At 46.3% G+C, this 18,175-nt stretch overlaps 1 long non-coding RNA gene across 1 annotated transcript; it reads left to right on the top strand.

Annotated features, from left to right (window-relative positions):
- Positions 1 to 5,254: 5,254 nt before the first annotated feature.
- Positions 5,255 to 18,001, top strand: LOC138829814 (uncharacterized). Its single transcript, XR_011372742.1, has 3 exons — positions 5,255 to 5,337; positions 6,801 to 6,996; positions 17,876 to 18,001. It is a non-coding gene; the product is annotated as an uncharacterized lncRNA (long non-coding RNA).
- The last annotated feature ends 174 nt before the right edge of the window (positions 18,002 to 18,175 follow it).

The following is an 18,175-nucleotide window of genomic DNA, read 5'->3' as shown; positions in this document are numbered from 1 at the left end:
CTCAGGGCTCTGTGCAGCTCAGGGAACAGCACCTTATACATAGGAAACAAGCACAGTGGACACACACCAGGCAGGTCACACTCCTGCCAGGACTCTCCTACACCCAACCAGCAGGCCCTGAATTGGCAAAAGAAAGTTGGGATGCTTCCTCACCCCTAGACTACAAGGCCTGGGTGGGTGGGGGTCTCGTTTATCTTCCCTACTCCCTCCAACATCATTTTTCCCTAGAAGGCAGGTCGCAGGACATTCTCGGGCCAAACGAGATCCCTTTGGACTCTTTAGTTCCAACTGTGGGCAAATGGATGGCCAACCTCTTCAAGAAGGCCAGGAAAATCTGGGCATTTGCCTTTTCTTCTTTTCTTATCCGACCCAAAAGGCTTCTTCTTCTGAGTGGAAGGTTCACAAAGATCCCCTCTTCTTCCCCCCTTAGATCTAAGAAAGGGAGCTGTATTGTGGAGACAACGTGGAACCCAGCCAATCTTTCCTCCTGGCTGGGGATTCACATGCCTGCTGACCCAGGTGCCCTCCCCACAGTCCCCCAAACCATCTGCCAAGTCTCGTTAGCCAGTTAGGCTTGGGTGCTTGCTATTCTGTGCCCTTTATTTCCTGCCATTAATGTAAAGCAATATTGTCTCACCTCTGCAGGCAAGTTTTTCCACACGTTAGAAGCTTTAAAAAAAAAAAAAAAAAAAAAAAAAGGATTGCAATGGGTTTTTGTCACAAATTGCCTAAAATCGAAACGTGTGGTTTCACCTCCCATTTCATTTCCAGATGATGAAAAGTAGCGTCCGCGGCCCCTGTTAGGAGGGACCCGGACCATTCCCCTGACAAACCAACACCAACAAAGCATCACCTACACCACCACGGGGCCTTTAAGAATTCATGATTTCTGCTAATGGATGACTAACGTCTGCCATGGCATAAAATCAAGAGCTGTTGGCATAGCTGACATCCCAAATCGAATAAAGTACTTTCTCCTTTCATTCCAAAGGAGCAAACTGGTATAAATCCAATTTGGTAGAATAGAATGCAACAGCTGCGGTGCAGAGTCTCTCTCTGGGTGAGGCCTTTCCATACCGTTTATATAGCGTGGCATCTCACCCCCCCTGGACACTTTGTGTTTCAAGTGTCAAACCACCAACCCACAGGAGATTTAGCTAGAAGGGAATGCGTGAGCTTTAGATTGCTAAGAGGAAGGCTGAGTCAGAGCTTAGATTCACAGAAAGGGAAGGCAATGTCAACATCCTGCCCCAGGAACATTCTCCGGGCGTGTCTACTGGCCTCTGTAGAGTTACTTATCAGCCACATCTTCTCCCTCTGCACAAACCAGCCTATTCCATATAAAGAGGAACGTGGCTGCCATTTTTCTACTGCACGTGAAGTGGCACTTTCCATCTACTTGTCACGAGGGGGAGGGGGGAACCTCGTATTACACAGTTGGGGGTCACATGCTCCTTCCTTGGGCCAATCACAATTTACTGTCCGATGGTTTGACCAGAATTGGCCAGACCATCCCCATCCTCTTGGCGGAACGTTCTGTTTATTTGTAGAAGAAAGGTGTTTATTTTCTCAGTAGCTTAATAGGCAGATGGAAACAGGACCCCTGTGAACCGTGGAGCAGGCTGCCTGCTCCACAAGGGTTTCCAGCCGAGAGGCAAAGCAAAGGATACAATCCTGCGGTGCTTTGCTCAGCAAGCCAGGAACCATGGCCCCAGACACATCTTCTAGAAGCAGCAGCAGGGGAGAGGGGGAGGGGGAGAGATGGGGGGAGAGGGGCCCTCTAGAACATACAAAGGTGTCATAGGAGCTACAATGGCCCTGAGCAAAAGCGATCGCTACTGGGAACCACCAAAACCTTTGGTAAGTAAAGAATGGATGCTTGGTTTTTAAGATCAGAAAGTAAGATGTAAAATCCACAGGCATCAAGTGAACTTGCCCAAGTGCATAAGCACAAAGCCAGGATTCAAATCCAAAACGATCTGACTTCAGAGTACTTTCTTTCCCCACAGACAGCCTACTCACCGGTGGAGAGGGCCAGGCCCAAGGGTTTCTAGTCCTAGGAGAATCATGTCACCTTTGCCCTCTGACAACCCCATGAACCCTATAGGGAGGGACAGACAATCTACTCCAGAAAGACACAAAGAGCCAGAGATATGCCACAGCAACAAAACAAAACAAAAATCTGTGTTTTGTAAACAGCTTGAGAGTCAGGGCATTTCACTTTTTAAAAGGTAATTTCTTGCTTGGAACAGTGAGAAATGAGAGGCAATCTGTTTTGATTTCTTCCCGGTTTAGGACACGCTTTAGTGACCAATTTGGAACCACGCCAGCATGCTTCTGTCTGGAGGCTATGTTAGCGTGGTTTATGTCTCTGTTCATAAAGGAACTCTCAATCATCCCACAGGAAAAGCAGCCTAGAAAATACACAGCAAGTGAAGAGACAGGCTAGCTGCCTCTTCCTAAATGCTATTATTATTATTCATAAGCAGAATAATAATAATAATAATCACCATTTGCTGGGCATTTACTACACACCAGGCCTGGTACTGAAAACATTCATCACCACAGAGTCCTGTTAGAAATGGCAGGAGATGGAGGGGAGGGAGGAGAGTGGTAATTTGGCTGCTTAGTACCTAAACGTTCTTCTGGTTTAGGGGAAAATCACCCACTGGGCAGTTCTTGATGAGAGCTGGAACTTTCTCTGTGGAAGAAGAGACAAGAGATCCTTAAGCTCTTTATCGCCTGTCAGGACATCTTAAAAATAAAGTATTTTTTCCCAAGACTTGCAGCAATATTGAATGGAAAGTACAGAGATTTCTATATGCCCCTCCGCGTCTATTCTCATCATCAACCCTCTGTCTGAGTGGAGTATTTCTTAGCACTAATGAGCCCGCCAAGCACAATAGCATTGTCACTGTGACCTATAGGTTACATCAGGGCCTACTGCTGGTGTTGCACATTCTATAAGGGCAAAATGTATTGTGACACATCCAGGGTTGTTGCATTTAGACAGAGTCTGTTCGCTATCAGGAAAAAAATATACATACATTTCCATTTTTGTCTTCCATGTCTTAACGACTTGGGACCAGGATCCATCTTTGCCTAAATGAGCCAAAATCTGGTTCTGTTGTTTGTCTCCAGGTACTCTGGGACATAAAGGTTATCCCCATTTTAGGGATCCACAGGAGACTCAGAGACACTAGTTGGTTAAAGAGTAAACAAGCAACAGAGGGCAAAGCCAAGCCATGTGCTGTCATGGGGGAGGGGAACGAAGTCGATCCGGGAGCCACTCACTCTGCAGCTTGACTTTATCATCCCCTGGCCCCACAGGCTTCCTGCAAGTTGTGGAACCTTGTTCCCAGTCTCCATCTCTCCATCTGTAAGATATTGTCGTTACAACACAGAATTCTTGCCGGTGCAAAAAGAGGTCATGTATGGATTGCATTGCACGTAGTATCTGCCCCCACAGAGAATGCTCAACATGTGCCACTATTTTATTATCATCTCATTGTTATTGTCAGTGTATACGTGAACCTCTTTCTGGAACACCGTATTGTGAGGGAGGTGGGGATTTTACATGACCATCTAGAAGGATGACTTTGGCTTTATTTTATCCTCTTTTTCAACCCCTCAATTGTGGCTCAGGGAAGGGAGCAAACCAGCAATCCTTCCTCCAGGGAACCCTTGACATGGAGTGACCCCTGAAACCAACCATTTCCTCTGGTGTTCTTTGTGCCTCAGGAAGGCCCATTAGAGTCCAGCGAGGGCTCAGCCAGTGCCCATGGATCATATAATGATAGATTCCCTTCGCCACTCAGTCACCAGCTGCCATGATGCCATCATCGCGTCCCAGAGCAGATCAGACCACCCTGCCCCTGTCCACCAAGGCCTTTTCTTCTTCTTCCAAATCAGCCAGAACACAGCCAATTAAGGAATTCATTCATTTCTCCACCCCTTTAATTACCATCAGTGCTGCAAGCTGAGTTAACACCAAACAAAAGACAGATTTATTTACCCCAGAACCTAAACAAGATTATTGGAAATAAGCATTCAGAAGGCTTTCGCTCCTGGGAGAATTGTAATTCGCTGACCCCTGTCTTACAGAAATCTTAGGTCTTTTCACATCATTAGAAACTCCCCAGGAGTTTGGCCTGCCTGAGTTATTTGTTGGCACACATTCTCCAGCCCGGCCCTTGGCTGTCAATTGGCCGTTATAAACCTCTCCACCGGGGCTTTAAAACCAGACTCTTTTGAGACAATGAGGAAATCTGAAAAAAAAAAAAATTCTCTTTTCCTGGGGAAGTTTTCCTACTGGCAGTCTCCTGGAATTACTGAGGTATATAAATAGGAGGGAGAGAGAAAGAGAGTGAAGAGGAGGAAGAGGAGGAGGGAGAGGAGGGGGAGGGGGAGGAGTGGGAGGAGGAGGGGGGAGAAGAGGGGGAGGAGGGGGAGGGGGGAGTATAATTACATGGATTACAACATGTTTGGTTACAAATCACTTAACCCTACATCAAACTGGCATTAAGCCAAAAAGAGAATCTATTAGAACAGAAAAGTCCACCATTAAATGGGACTTCAGATGTGGCTCAATCTGGAGTTTTATCCGTCGCTTGACTCAGATAGGTTTTTTGTTTTGTTGTCAGTTGTGGGACTTGAACTCTGGGCCTGGGCGCTGTCCCTCAGGTCTTCAGCTCAAAGCTAGGGCTCTACCATTTGAGCCACTTCCGGCTTTTTTTCCTTTTTTGCTTATGTGGTGCTGGGGAATCGAACCCAGGGCCTCAGGTATGCAAGGCAAGCACTCTGCCACTTGAGCCCCAGCGCCACCTCTGGCTTTCTAGTAGTTCATTGGAGATGAGAGTCTCACAGTCTCTCCTGCCCGGGCTGTCTTTGAACCGCGATCCTCAGCTCTCGGCCTCCTGAGTAGCTGGGATGACAGGCGTGAGCCCCCAGCGCCCGGCTTCCTGTCGGTTTTTCTCGTTGGCTTCTCCCTGATGGAAAAGATGGTCCCTGGGGCTTCCGGCCTTCGCAGCCACCACCTAGGAACCGATCCACTCTGGCGACTGGAGGATGAGGTCCGCTGATTGGCTAGACCCAAGTCACGTGCCCAACTCGGGCGACTGGACACGTCCGATGATTGGCTAGACCCAGGTCACGTGCCCCAACCTGGGCGGGCGGCTGCAGGATGACGCCGATGATTGGCTGGACCCAGGTGACTCCCGGGGTGGATTTTGCTGCAGCGTTTGAAGCCTGCCCTCCCTGAATGGGACCCGAGGGTGTCGGCGGGTGAATTCTCCAAAGAAAAACCGGGGCGCCTCACCCCTGAGAGGAGAGAAGATGGTGAGCAGATCCAACCCACGGGTGTCTGTCTGAATATGCCCCTGGGGTCAGCATGGCGGAGCAGCCCCCAGTCGCCCTGGGGCAGCCTGGCAGGGCTCACTTTCTCGGGGTGTGGTAGAGCAGGCCTGTGAGGAACCCTGGGTAGGAGCGTCACAAGTTCAGGGGCAGCCTGGGCTGTGTTGTGAGAGCCTGTCTCAAAAGTAGTAATGCATGTTCATTGTCCCAAAAGCTCCTACTTAGTTCCAGGCATGAAAAGACGTAGTAGAGAACAAGGCAGGGCAGTCTCTCGTACTCACAGATTTACCTTCTATTTGGGAAGACAGGTAATAAGTAAAATAAGCAAAAGAATTCCAGATGGCCCCGTGTCATTAATAAAATAACAGAGCTGGGTGGTGTCGGAGGAGATGCAAATAGGACTTGTGTTATTTAAGGGGGGGATGGGGGGACGGACAAGCCTTGTGTCAGTGATTCACAACTGGAGCTAGATTAAAAAACCAAGGTGTAGGGGTTAATTTTATGACCCAGTGGGCCAACTTGACTGGACCATGAGGTGCCCAGATTATTCCTAGGTATGTCTCCAGATTGTACTGCCACTATAGTGTGTCTCTTCTAATCCATTGAAGGCCTGAGTAGAACAAAAAGGCTTCGTAAGGAAGCTCTCTGCCATACCCCGCCCCCTCTCAGCAGAACATCACTCCTGTGTCTGCAAATTCAGACCCAGATTTATACGATCAGCTCTCTAGTTTCCAAATCTTCAGAATTGTCTATGGTTTGAATGTCTGTCCCGTCCAAAGCCCAAATACTGAAATGGAATTGCCACTGTAACAGTATTTAGAGGTGAATGGATTCAGCCAGGAGGGCTGCACTCCCAGGGGTGGGTCTGGTGCCCTGGTACCTAGGTCACCAGGGCCGCTCTCTCTTGCCTCTTGCCTTCCCACATTGTGCTATGTGATAAGACAGAGCCAAGGCCCTTGTGTGTCAGTCAGCCCCCACTAGTGAACTTCCCTTTCTCCAGTCTGAGTCGGTAAACAGTGTCAAGCTAGTCTATCAGATGGATGGAGTCAGATTCATACCGGAGCCCTACCATCAATGCTTCGGAGTCTAGACTCTCTGCTCCATCCCCAGGCCCTTCTAATCAATAGATATTATCATTAAATATGTATTGCTTCTCTGATAAACCCTGGTGGATATGGATGCCATGAGGCCTCATAGTTTCCCAATAACGGTGCCAGATTTTTCCTGAATGCAGAGGGAACTCCATGGCCAGCCACCATTAGGCCATGCCAGATGGTAGGGATGAGCGTAGACTGGCTTTAGAAGGGGCAGTGGGAGGCATGTGGGGGGCTCCAGGGTAAGCACCATGGAGGCTGAGAGGGTGGAGGCAGCTGGGCTAGTGAGCCCCAAGTTTGTCCAGGGGAGGTAAAGCATCACTTCGCAGCTGCTTCCCTTGTACCTTCCTGCAGCTGTTCTTACATCTACATGAGCATAGAAGCCTGCCATGGCGGCCTCCTGGGCCAGGAAGAGAGGCTGGGGCCTGAGCAGCCGGGAGGTGCAGGCCCAGTTGGAGGCAGAAGGAGAGTTGTTGAAGCAGAGAGAGCAACACCTCACGGGAACACGGGAGGCAATGGTCCAGGGAGCGGCGCCCGGCTGGTGTGACAAGTAAGATGAATCTGTGAAACATGCCCCGGTCCCCGGCGAGGCAGACCTGCCTGGCTTTACAAAGAAAAATGAAAAGGGACGCATGAAAAAGAAAAAAGGAAGAAAGGGAAAGAGGGAGGGAGAGACACTTCTAGAAACAGAGTGAGTGGTGATGTGAACATAACCCCACGGGAGCAGCACTACAGACTGGTAAAAGCTGAGACCTGAGATATAAACATTAAATATAAAATTAAATTGAAGCCATTGTGGGCTCTGACTGAGTTCGTCAATACCCACTTTATTTACTCCTCACCACCGTAAGAAGACCAGTATGGTAAGTCTTAATTTCCTGGAGCTAGGCTCAGAGAGTTTGATACACTGTTGAAGGCCCCACAGCTAGACGCTGCACAGTCAAGAGCTGACCTCAGGCCTGTCTCAAACACTAGGCTAAACGTGGCTGCGAAGCACGTTGATAGGTGAGATGAATAATTAAATCTGGTCATTTGCAGGGAAATGGATGGAACCAGGACAAATCATGTTAAGTGAGGTAAGCCATGCCCAGAGACAAATGGAGCATGTTCTCCCTGATAGGCAGAGGTGAGATCTAAAACGCAATGGGACGTGACACATTACACAGAATTCTAGATACTCACATACAGCGAGAACAAAAGAAGATAGTCTTAGGAAAGAATCACTAAGGTGTAATACCCAAGAGCCTCTTCATATCTATATAAAATAATATACATACTGAAACGAACTCCAAAGATAGGGAAACAAAGGACTTTTTTCTCTCTCTCTGGTGACTGTATTCTTTAGCTTACACATGGTGTATTTGTGTGGGAGGGGGTATCTGTGTATCTGTGGGAGGGGGAGGAGGAGGCACAGAATCAGAGGAAAAGGGTGGAAAGTATAGCAGTGGAATGCACTGGATGAAAGTGAACCTTGCAACTTATGGGTGGGGATGGGAGGGAGGGACTGGGAGGGAATGAGGGAACAGATGACACTATGCGAAAGGAAATGTACTTATTGCCTGGCATATATAAAGGTAACCCCTGCTGTATGTCACCTCTAAAACAGTAAATGAGAAACAAAATAATAATTAAACCTGTACACTTTGAAGCAAATTACACTCCGTCCAGTGGGTGGGTCTCATATAATTAGTTGAAGGCCTGAAGAGAAAAATGACAAGCCTTCCCTAACAAAGAGAATTTGGCCTGCAGTCGGCTTTCAGACTTGAACAACAATGTCAATTCCTCCTTGGGTCCCTAGTTCCCAGGCTGCTGGCCTTGCCTGCAAAGTACGGATGTGCCAACCTCCCTAACCAAGGAGCCAGTTCCTTAAGAAATAAATCTCTCCGTATATACATACCATCATCCCTTAGTATGCACAAGGACTTGGTTCTGAGATCTCCTACTGGTAGCAAAATCCACATACGGTCCAGTCCCTGGTGGAAAATGGCGTCATATCTAAATACCCCCTTCTGGACTTCCTGTGTACCCAAGCCATCTCTGTGACGTACAAGACCCGGTACAGCAGGAAAGCGATGGAAGTAGTTGCCATACTAGGCTGTGCAGGGGGCAACAGCAAGGAAAAGGTCTGTACATGTGCAGTCATTCGGGTCAGGCAGAGGTTAACACTGTCTATCCCTGACTGGTTGGATCCATGGGTACACAACCCCAGATGTGAAAGGCTGGCTGCCTGTCCATCTACCTATCTATCCATCCATCCATCATCAGTCTATCTCTCATCTATCTACCTATATACCTACCTATCTACCTACCAATCCATTGTCAGGCTATCTATCTATCTACCTACTATCTACCTACTTACCTAGCTATCTAGCTATACATATCTACGTATATGTATATACAGTGCATACATATAAGCACACACACACAGAGTTGTCCAGAGGAAAGGATTAAGAGGAGAGAAATAGATTAACTGAATAATACATTTCCTATGAGAATTATATACATGTATGTGAATTATAGCTATCTCTATTCTGCGATCTGTACATGTATGTATGCCTGTTGTTCCGTTTTTTCAGAGAACCCCGATTCTGACTGGTCTAATAAAATAGCTTTTTTTAAAAAAAAAAATCAAGTTTATTTATCAAATCTGTGGCTCAGGACTCTGGCAAGGAGCCAAGCTTGGTATTTGGGATTTCAACATGGAGTTTCAGATGGGTGCAGCTAGCAAGGCTGGGGTTGGAGGGTGATTAGACCAACAGCTCTTTCACTCACCTGTCCAGCGGGCAGGCTAACCGAAGGGCCGGGCTTGGGAGTTTACATGGTCTCTCGGAGTGAGTGGGGGGGTGTCATGGCCTTTTGTGGTCGGGTCCTAGATTCAGGGGAGAGGACGGAGGCCCTGCCTGTCCACAGGAGAAGCGTGAGAAACTCACAGACGCCTTGTGAAGCCACTACAGAGGCGCTCAGAGACAGAGTTCATGCCGCTGAGCCCAGCTTTGATCCAGATCCCACTTAGCTCTTAAAATGGATTGAATCGTATTGCCCCAAAAGTTCACGTACTAAACTCTGAACCCCCAGAGCCTCTGAGTGTGGCTTTATTTGGGAATAGAGTGGAGGCAGATGTAAATAGTTAGAATAAGATGAGATCATCCTAAGTAGAATGGGCCAAGATCCAGTATGCCAGGGTTCCTCTTCCAAAGGGAAAATCCTTTATGGAAGGATGTAGTCTCTCTACTTGTTCGTGGTCTTTACACAAACTTCAGGTTGGAGTCATTACTTCTTGTTGTTGTTGTTAAGGAATCGTTGATACTTACAGCTATTTAGACATGTAGTCTTATATTGCTACCAATAAGCACTGCTTCAAATTGTGTCTAACACAGAAGATTCTAGTATGAGATTCCCATGCCTCGAATAGTTTAACTATCAAGACAGGGTTTTATGAGGAGAGATCTGGACTTATTCACCACACTTCTAAACATGAGCCCCAAGACAGCAGTTTGAGTTTGGGGGTAGATCATTAATCATGGAAATCCTTAAACACCAAAGTCTTTGCACACCCAAGACGACCAGCAAGCCAAGAGAAAGTAGGACAGAGCCACGGGGCAGATCCTCCCCTCCAACCCTCAGGAGAAACCAACCCTGTGGTCGCTCTTGATCCTGAAATGTTGGCTTCCAGAATTGCAAGCTCAAAAAAACTGGTGTTGTTTAAGCCACCCGGTTTATGGTACTTTGTTACAGCAACCCAGGCAAATGAATGCAGTATTAGTTTCGTCCATCTGTTCATTCCTTCATTCAATCAGATTGGAGGCCCTTCATGGATGGCCCTGGCAATGCCCGCCTCGTCACCAGCCCCTTTCCTGCCCGTCACTTGGCTACTCAGTGTTCCCCGAAACTAATTTTTAATGTAAAGGCTCTATAAAATAACATGCACAGAAATCTGAGCAAATAGGAAGTGAGTCATAAGTACCAAACCCTCTCTCAGCCATTGGTTATCTCTCCACGGCTCCTTCTTGTTTACTAGTGGGATCTTCCTGCTTCCAGAATTACCAGAAGCTTCTTTGGGGAAATGACATGAATCCCCATGGAAATTTATCCCCCTCCCCCCTTTCTGACTCTACGCAGAGTCCTCAGGCATCTCCAAGGACTAGAAAATAGCTCATAAAGTCTCTTGCTACCAAACAAGACCGGCGATATTTCCAGGGTGCATGGGAGAATCTGAAGATAGGGAAGGCTGCTTGAATGGTGGAGAAGAAACATTGGTAAACTGAAGAAAGGAACTGTGTTCAGTCGTGGCTCTAGCAATATACACACACACACACACACACACACACACACACACACACACACACACATATACATATATATCCCTCTCTCTGTGTATATATATATACATATATATATATGCATATGCATACACACACACACATATAGCCATGTGACTTTGGGCAGGTCCATGAACAGTTCTGAACCTCAGTTTCTTCATTTATATAGTCAAGATACCTACAAAGATTCTCTTTTCCTTTAAGATCTAGAGGGAAAAAAATCAATACACAACCTTTGTACAACCTGTAGAAAATCTGGTGGCCTCCACAGGATCTCTGGAATTCCAAAAGGTGCTGTCATCTTGTTTTTCGTTCTACATAAGGATGGTCTTGTTCTGGTCTGCACGGAGGAAGACTGATAAGGAACTCAGCCTCTTAATCTTTACCATTTACAGGAGATACTTGTATGAGAATTGTATTCTCCTTATTTGAGCTCAATCTGGGGAAAACCGTGGAATGCCATGTAACCTATAGCCATTTCTGGCTCTAAGGATTAACACAAGATCCTTTCTGGCCAATCAGATCCTGCTTGGCCACAATGATTGGATCAAAGGTGGTCATATGATCCTAACCAGCCAACTACTCTTTTTGTTTTGGAGGGGGGGGCGGAGCTATTAGATGTCAATATATAAGAGGAAGGTGGAATTAGAGAGAAAATACAAAGAGACAGCGAGTTTCACTGGCATTATTCAAGGCCCTGTACACAAGCTTGGCTTGGTTTCATAAGCCAACAAAATGTCCTAGCTTATTTTGCTTCAATCCAGTTTGAGGTAAATTTATCAATAGAAATCTGATTAATTTTCTTTTGTGCCAATACTAGGCCTTGAATTCAGAGCTTGAACTCAGATGCTGTCCCCGAGCCGTTTTGTTCAAAGCTAGTGCTCTACCACTTGAGCCAGAGTTCCCCTTCTGACATTTTGGTGGTTAATTGGACATAAGAGTCTCACACACTGTCCTGCCTGGGCTGATTTCAAATTGAGATCCTGATGTGAGCCACCAGTGCCCAGTTGGAATCTTCCTAACATGAAGCCTTACTGAAAACTTGAGCAAGTAGATGAATTTACAACACAGTAATGCAAATAATGTAAATTCAATGTTAGATTCTAGTTTCTAAAAGCTTTCTGTTCATCTTGCTCACTCAAGGTCTACTGGCTGGCCCCTCCACCTCCCCAGCCATTTGTCCCAAGGCTTTCTGTTCCAAATTCCTGTTTATTCCGAGGTAGAGCTGTTCAGTTCTTTCCTGTCCAGCACCTTCCTCCAAATAAGTACGTATGAAGATATTTCCCTTAACAAAGCACATTCCCACCCCACCCAGGGGAGTCTGTTACCAACTACCCAGATAATAACATTTCCACTCCTCTGCATATAAAATGAAGAGGCCAGACCAGCCCTCCTCTGTGATTCCATGCAACTTAAAAGCTGTAGAGTTCAAACTATCTGAAAGTCATCAAAATTGCAGCATAGGGAAATGGTGTTTTTCAGAATGCAAGTGGGTCTTGAAATCAATTTACATCATTTCCTAAAAATGAAATGGAATAAAATAGAAAATAATAGAGTACATCGTACATAATAGAGGTGAATGTTGGTTTGTGAAATATTTCCTTCGATTATAAATATGTACTGCACACATGCTAAGCTGAATCATAACCTATATTTTTCACTATGTGTCATAGTATAAAAAATTGAAAACCCAGTGGTAGAAATTAAGACTCATTGGAGAGGAAATATCAGAAAGTTAAAAAATAATATATGGAATTTTTGTTTAAAAATAACAAAGAGGGGGCTGGGAAGGTGACTCAGTGGTAGAGTGCTTGCCTTGCATGCATGAAGTCCTCGGTTCCATTCCTCAGCACCACATAAGCAGAAAAAGCTGGAAGTGGCACTGTGGCTCAAGTGGTAGAGTGCTAGCCTTGAGCTGAAGAGCTGAGGGACAGCACCTAGGCCCAGAGTTCATGCCCCACAACTAACAAAAAAAGTTTATATATATATATACATACACACACACACACACACACACACACACACACACACACACACACATAAAACAAAGAGAGGGAGGGTTAGATAGGAGGTATACCTGGAAAAATATGGAATTATAGGTACCAAGAAGTTAAGCAATTATCATTGGGCAGGAAGAAGAATGGTATTTTTAATTGTTATGTATATACTTCCTATACTATTTAATTATTTTTAAAAAACTTGCTTATGTGTGTAGAAAAGAAACAGTGAAGTCCCTTTTCTTATCACTAATATAAGCTTATATAAAAGAAATACAGAAAAAAAGACAAGTTTTAACTTTTAGAGCCAAAAATTCTTATTCTGAAGCAAAACTACACTTCCAGGAAAAAAAAAAAAAAAGAATTGTAAGTAAAATACCTGGAAGAAATAGCCTCAACTAGGGTCAGTTGTATTCACTCATTTCCCATTGTTAGAAGAAAACATTTGAGGCTAGGTACTTTATAAAGGAGAAAGGTCTGTGTGGCTTGCATTGTTAGAAGCAGAAAGCCCAAAGAGTACCAACTGTGGTGATGGATGCAGTCCATAGGCTAGATCCAACTTATCGTGGCGGAAAGCGTGGACTAGAAGCTAGGCACGAGGAAGAAATCACATGGCAGGACGGAAAAACAGAAGAAGAGTCAGGGTTCGGGCTCATTTGTTTTCGTAACAACTCTCTCTGGAGTTGAACTAGCTAGAGCCCTGTAAGTACTACCTCAGTCTCTTCCCCAATGACCTAACCAACCTTCCCTTGGCAAAACTTCTTAAAACCTCCACGCCGTCCACCCCAGCACACGGAAGCCTAAGCAGGGACACTCGGGTTACAAGTCGTCTACCACTGATCACACCACCAACTTACAGACCATACTGAGGACTTCTCTGATGCGCTTGCTTCTTAACTCTTTGTGTCTTTACAGACTTCCCACTGCAAACATATTTGCCAATATAAGAAGGACAGCTTTTGTGGTTGTTAGGTTTTGTTTTTAATTCCATGATTGTTTTTTCCCCAATGGGAAAAAAAGAAGTCTGCAAATGAAACTTGAAAAAAAAATATCCCAGCTTGCAAACAAAACTTGAATTCAAAAAAAAAAAACCACAACAGAAAATATAGGCATGGAAAAAAACAGACTGACAGAGAGGAATTGGGGAGGGGGGGGCGGGGAGGGGGGGGACAGGAGGGGCAGAGGAAATGCAAAATCCTGACATTGATTTTTCCACATCGCCGAGTTCCTTTTCTTCTTTCAGCTACTGTCTGACGAAGGTCTATGTAAAAAGACGACCATTATATATTCCGAATGTCACACTCCTCAACATCTGTTTGAAAGAGAATCATTTATTGAGAAAGAAGTGTCACTGAAGCTGAGGAGGTGGGGGGGAGGGAGACAGTGTCTACCGAAGTGACAATGGCTAGACAGGGAACAGCAGTGTGCCTCTGAGCCCGTCCCTGAACACGTGGCACATGGTAGCACAGGATCAAACTCGAAGCCAGGAGCCGGGGAGAGTCCCTTCCAGGAAGCTATTGTCAAGAAACTGGGAAATCAAGACTCTGCAGTCTGTCTAAACATGGCATCCGAAAGAAGGAAAAGGGAGGGGAATTACCATCCAAATGTATGAGTGGATTGTGAATTAAGGATTGTAGATTCTAAGAAGAAATTGCAGGGGGGAAGGCTGGACAGGATGGAGAAAAAGAGAGACAGAGAGAGAGAGAATGGGGCAGGAAAGCAATGGCAGTGAACCGGATTCTTAGCTGTGACAGTTTCAAAAGGGCAGGGAGGAAAGCAGCATGGGAAAAGCATCCTGAGCTCCCACTCAGGAGGCTCGTGGGACCCTAAACTCTCCTGAGAACAGCCACCTGGGACGAGATCGAGGTCACAGGCACAGATGTGAGGGTTGAGACCTAGAACGTGGAGGGTTTGTTTGTTTTTTTTCCCAGAATGATGTATTTCTACTGAGCCCCGCAAGAAGCAGGCCAGAGTGTGTACTGACGAGGAAATTGCATACAACCTGGAAATTCACGGCAGTACTTGGAATCAGAGGTCTCCTATCTGGGACAAGGGTTCTGAACATCTTATTTGGATGTGAAAGAATAGGTTTTACTCCTCTAGGTGACTTAGAAGTTGGACTTTAAAAGTAGCTCCGAAGCGCCGACCGTCTGCCACTCTGAACAGTAATACACACGACACGCCCCATTTGGCGAAAGAAGATGGAGACACAGTGACGGGGAGAAATCAACCGCTGGATTTGGAACAAGAAAAAAGTAATCTGAGTTCTCAATCTCAACTACAAACCAATCACCAAACCCTAGACTTTGCTTCTAGTTCTGCATCTGCAAAATGGGCTTTACACTTCTAGAATTCCAGGACGGTGTGTCTGAGGACAGGTGAGGAAAGCTGGGACCCCCCCCCCACCTGGGTCTCTGCCCTTCCCGGGATCCCATGACTTCCTCTGCTTCTGTGCCAAACTTCACAAAGTAAGAGAGAAGTCAGGTGCCATACCTCACACCTGTAAATCCCAGATGCACGGGAGGTGGAAATAGGAGGATCGCAGTCCAAGTCTGGCTCCAGACTTCCAAAAAGTGGCTCCAAAAAGTGTGAGACCCTTTTGGGAAATCAGAGCATAGCTCAAGTGGTACAGAACCTCACACAAAGTCCTGAATTCAAACCCTACTACTACTACTACTACTACTACTACTACTACTAATAACAATAATGAAGGAGGTGGAGAGGTAGGTTAATGTTCTATTTCTGTCCCCAGGGGCACAGGTAGCATACGACAATCCTCCTTTTTTCATCTGATTGAGTACTGTGGAGGTGGTACCCATGCACTTTATCCAGTGGTATTTCGTTCTGGAAGCAATCCATCAATAAATTGCCAGCTACCAGGTGTCAGGGGGAACCCCAAGCTTTATTCTTGCCCTGGGCCCCATAATTTGTAATTCCAGTACTGACATTTCAGTAAAAATACCCAGGAGGAGTTCTCTGGGTGCTAGATGCAACACAGAAAAGCATATTAAAGATATTCTAGAAAATGATGACTTTTTCCAATAGGTTTTTAATGCCAAACATATGTATTACTGACTGAAATTCAAGTGTTTACCAGATTTTGAGATTTCACTTCAGCTACCCCATCTGGTGTCTGACACTTTCCAAAATTTTTCTTCTACTTGTTACGTCTATTTTTAATCCCCTTGGATGTCTTTCTTCGGGGTAAATTAGGAAGAGAGGACGCTTGTCGCTCCGAGTCCTACCATTTATATTTTGTACAAATCAGCTAGGAATTAAGAATTAAACCATCACTCCATATCTCGGGTTGTCAAATACTTCACTGTTGGGGGGAGGGGTGCATGTGCATATCTGAAAACACGTTGGCCTCTCAGTGTTGAAAGGATGTGGGGGACTATTAAGAGATACTTCAAAAGATCCCCACGAGCAGAAAGAAGGAGCCCTGGGGACCAGGTGGCCCAGGAAGCCCACGTAATAATACACGAGAGGTGATACATCAGATGACCACATGGCAAGACGCAGCTCAAGTTCAAGGCTGGCCTCCCGTCTGGCCTCCCCAGTTGCTCCAATAAACACTGACCGAGGCTGGATTTCCCAGAAGCAAAGATGAAGGCTTAGATATAAATATTCTGTGAGAGGTCATAGAGAAAGGAAACGAGGGAGGTGGCATAGGAAGAAGAAATCAGCCGGTCTGGGGGTGAGCAGGCAGTGGCTGTGGCTGGGGGCCTGTGTGGAAGTTGGTGCTGTAGGGGATGGCTGTAGAGCACGCCCAGAAATTAGGAGAGGGCAGGGGGTGCACAGATGCCCCCCCCCAGTCATTGCTTTACAACCCTTCCTTTGGGGATTCATTTCTTGCATTTCCAGCCTGCGTGGCTGAAAGATATAGCCCACTGCTCCAGCTCTGTGGTTCCCAGACTGTACCTCGGGGCACCTTGGGGTACCGTGGCAGATTCATGGATAAAGCTGGGGATCCTTTCTATTTTGAGGGTAACGCGGAGCAATCTATCGAACTTCAGTGCACTAAGGAATAATTAAAAATGAGATTCTTAAACTATTTCTTTGACTTAGAGATCCCACAAAATCTTACTAAGAAGCCAAGCGTGTAACAAACCAAGAAAGTTTGGGGACGTGCGCACTACATCCAGACATGGCTTCAGGAAGGATGGGGGCGAAGAGCTCTCCTTTGGGGGGGCGCTGTGGAGCTGAGGGAGAGAGCAATGGGTGTGACCACACTGCTGCTACCATTGCCCCGTGTGTGCATGGGAAGCTGCGTGCTAGAAACAGACTTCACATCACCGCGGGCTACACCGCTCATACACTTGTTACCACAGCCGCCATGAATGGGGTGCAGATGAACCCCCAGTCCTCTGAGCCCTTCCAGGCATGTGACTTAGCATTTGCTTTATCTGCCCAATCACAAGTACAAGATGGACGCAAGCGTCATCGTACCTGAGTCTACGTGATAGCCCTGATGATGGAAAAGTGAAGTGGCCGGACCAAGGTCTTCTAACCAATGAATGACAGAGCCAGGATTGGAACAGAAATCTTCTCAACTCTAAAGGCCTTCTTACTCCCCTTTCCCAAGAAATAAGAGTTTGCCTTTTATTGAGCATGTCTGGGGCGCTCTGTGTTTGCTTTTTGCTCACTGTTATTATGAAGGTTGCCCGGGGGCTGCGTTCGCTGACTCCACACAGCCCTGATCACGGCACTGTTCCCAACAGCCACGCTACGGAATGAGCCTAAGAGCCCCTCAGTGGGCACATGGGTAAGAGGACGTGGAATTTGACTCAGTCACAAAGAAGGAAATGATGCTTGCAGGACAACGGATGCAAATGGAGGTCACCATGTTCTGTTGATAGAAGCCACGCTCACCAAGACAAATATCATGAGTTTCCTCTCGTGTGGATTTGAGGAGAGGGATGGGAAGGATATGAAAACCAAAGGAAGACCACGGGGGGGGGGGAAACAAGAGAGTGGAGAGAGGGGAGAAGAAAATGCAATCAAAGAGCATGATAGGCATGCACGCAAATGTAATGAAATCCTGTACTGCGTACAATGGACCAAAGGAGGCTCTGCTGTAAATACACTCACTCCTCCTATTTTATTTCTTTAGATCCTACAGGACCGGATGGACCCCATTTACCAAGCCTGTCCTGCAAACCAGCTAGAGAATCACCTTTCCTCCGTTCTGTTGGCTGCTGGTCATTTCCCCCCGTCTTGTCTCCTCTCCTCCTCCTGGGTCCATCCTCAGAATACAGTTCTCTTTATCTGCATCTTCGTAAGCGTGCTTGGTAAGCTGCACCATGCTGCCCACAAAGAAAACAGAAGGGTCAACACTTGCTGGGAAAGGGGAGGTCAGATTTGGTCTTCTTCAGACAATGGGAAGGAAATAATGACGTCCAGGCGTGGGCAG

This window comes from Dipodomys merriami, unplaced genomic scaffold (genome assembly GCF_024711535.1).
Source record: "Dipodomys merriami isolate MVZ:Mamm:240054 unplaced genomic scaffold, mDipMer1.0.p SCAF_177, whole genome shotgun sequence".
NCBI lineage: Eukaryota > Metazoa > Chordata > Mammalia > Rodentia > Heteromyidae > Dipodomys > Dipodomys merriami.
This window is presented reverse-complemented; position numbering and strand designations above follow the sequence as displayed.